The sequence below is a fragment of the Miscanthus floridulus genome, chromosome 19, assembly GCF_019320115.1.
Source record: "Miscanthus floridulus cultivar M001 chromosome 19, ASM1932011v1, whole genome shotgun sequence".
In the NCBI taxonomy this organism is placed as follows: domain Eukaryota; kingdom Viridiplantae; phylum Streptophyta; class Magnoliopsida; order Poales; family Poaceae; genus Miscanthus; species Miscanthus floridulus.
This window is the reverse complement of record NC_089598.1, coordinates 53421192-53424202: the sequence shown is the minus strand read 5'-3', so window position 1 is coordinate 53424202 and position 3011 is coordinate 53421192. Positions and strand designations below refer to the sequence as shown.

General features: G+C 43.9%; 1 pseudogene; it reads right to left on the bottom strand.

Annotated features, from left to right (window-relative positions):
- Nucleotides 1–258: 258 nt before the first annotated feature.
- Nucleotides 259–1336, bottom strand: LOC136529594 (peroxidase 1-like; annotated as a pseudogene).
- Between the last annotated feature and the right edge of the window lie 1675 nt (nucleotides 1337–3011).

Below are 3011 nucleotides of genomic sequence, written 5' to 3'. Positions count from 1 at the left end.
TAGGCATAGAACCCGACAGTGAAGTGTGAAGTGTAATCCCTAATAGCTCTAGCACATTTTGTGGAACTTAAAGGTTGAAAAATATACATTACCCCAATATATAATAATGTGCGCTTTAGTATATCTACCACCATGGAACGAATTTACAACAATAAATTAATACATCAAAATGAATAACAGATACATATGCGCCCTACTATATATCGCGTGAGTTTACTTTTTTTTTAAAATCATACACTCTAGTAGCCGATAATTCTTTTAGTTGACGATGTAGCATTTCTTCCGGATTTCCCCGGTGATCACGCCGACGCTGCCCATCTTGATCATGGACTCGCTGAAGTCCTTAAAGAACTCGTCGTCAAACTTGCCGGTGGCTATGCGCTGGACGTAGTCCCTAGTGGCGGCGTCAGTGAGGAGCGCGGCGTCGGACTGGAAGAGGCCCCTCCGCTTGGTGACGTGGCGGTAATAGCTCGTGTCAAAGGTCTTGTAGCTGCCGGGGTCCATCTCGGAAAGCGTGGCCTTGTCGTTGACGCTCTTGCAGCGCGTCCTCAGCCGGTCGGCGTATTCGCTGTCGAGGGATGGGTCTGCATTGTAGGCGCTGCTGAAGTTGTAGAGCCGGCCGGCGTAAGACCGGCAGTGCGCCGTGCCGAGGGTGTGGACGCCGGAGAGGACAACTAGGTCCTTGGTATCGAGGCCTTTCGAGGCAAAATTTTTGGTGAGCAGAGGTATGTCTCCGTAGGCCGGAGGCAGCTGATCGGCCGTCTCAGTCGCACTGGACACCCTGCCGTCTCGCCTCCCGAGCGCCACCGGCCAGAAGGGGCCCTTGGTCAGCACAACGGCGTCGCGGACCATGAGGGTGAGGACGTCGGCGCAGGAAACGGTGTTGGGGCAGGCAGCCTCGAGCTTGGCCTTCACCCTCTCGGTTCCTGTTCGGAATGGCGTCCCTCTCTGCCAGGTTGGCCGCAGTGGAGTTGAGCAGCACACACGCGTCACAACCCAGCAGTCATTCGACGTTATACCTCTGTAAGTTATAATAACTTAAAAATTAAAAAAGAGTTCCACGTTGTCATATAATTTGAAACTTCAGTCAGAAAAGAAAACTTACCCTGACGAAGCAGTCGTGGAAATGAAGCCTGAGGAGCGGGCCAGCAAGGTTGGGTGCAGCCGAGAAGATCTTCTCCATCTCCTCGCGGACGATCGCCTCGATGTTTGGGCATGTCTTGCTGTAGTAGCCGAGCTCAAGCTGAGCCACCACCGGTGAGCTACCTGCGAGGAACAGGAGGGCCACAGGCAGTAACAGAGCTGCACAACACTGAATCGTCATGGATCGACCCATATTATGCACACAAGTGGTGATTCAAATCCCTACTATTGTATGGCAGGGCGAGTATGTACTGTATTCCTACTTATCAAGTGATTAAGGGTAGAATGTTGGGTTGGGCTTATCGTTGCATCTCCCCGTATTTATAGAGGTGCCGGCTACGTGTAGTTGAGTACGCTGTAGGTTGACAACCTGTGTGTTTACGCTCACCAGTCGCACATGCATGTTCTAACTTCCCTCTCATCATAATTCATCCGTCAAACAAATCCACGCCATGATTTGAGGCATTGACTACAGCGACGAGTGAACAGGTCAACACAAAACAAATGACGAACATAAACGACGTTGGGTAAGGCCGGTTCATGCATGGCGAACGTAACATGACATGGTCTATTGACTATCAAGTTCTAAAGTCTAAACACCTCATACAGCAGTGTGAGACACGGCAATTATCCGTGGCCGCCCATTATATTTGAGGGATTATAATTACTAGTATAATGACCATGCTAACGCTACGGACAAATCAAATAACTAAAATATTTATAAGAAAATATTGTTTGCCAATCAACAAGATATTAAAAAAATCATACACAACAGAGGAAACATCTCAATTCATATATATATATATATATATATATATATATATATATATATATATATATATATATATATATATATATATATATATATATATATATATATTGTACTAAATATATAACGATACATGATGATACAGTGCAACCATAATTCAATTAATAATAAAATTCATATTTATTTTTCATGAACCAATATCTACATATTATATATTACACAATATCTAGAAGTCTTCACCCATGTTAATTGTTGGTACATGCTTCCATCTGCTGTGTGTCTTCCATCTCAATACTTTCTTTATCAGCTTCTTAAATAAATGCCTAAAAGAATCAGATAGTCACTGTATTTTTGCAAGGTAGGAAAATATGAAGCTCCTGTAGAAACACTCTCCATCTCCATGCACCGGCCTAAATTCAGAATAGGCGCGACAAAGGTTGAGTACATTTGAATGAAATTCCACTCCTTGCTCAGCAACCATTTCAAGGAGCTTGTAATGCCTAATGATCCCGGCCATGTGTACTTTCTGCACAAACACAAGAACAAAGGAATTCAAATCAATACGATCTGAACCAGGAAGCATCAGTGCTAATTGTTGATTTTTCAGGTATCCACATATAAGAAAACTTTAAGCCACTCTAAATGAAACGTTTTTGCTGATACTGATTTGTTCTGTGAAGAAAGAAAGAACATATAGCGCATTTCCTAAATTCAATACAAATCCAAGCTGATTAAGGTCCATTTATCCCCTGAGTTGCTGAAACACCATCAAGGCAATACCTATACATATGAGGTCAATAGTTATATGGGTGGCAAATACATCTGAAAATTTCATATGATCAAATTCTAAATTCAATGAACAAAGTAGATACAAGTTCTAACAGTAGTTGAATAAATGATTACTTATAATGACTGCATATGTATTTTTGCTCAGAAACAAGTATTGAATCCTGGCCTTTAAAAGGGAAGCATGGCCTGCTGCGGCAGACGATTTTCTGGATGTCCTTGGTAGGCGTGGCCTGCTACAGGTGCTGCTTGAACAGCGTGTCGGCTGGTTAGGGGTTGGCGGCAAGCAGGGTAGGGGTTGGTGGCGAGCAGA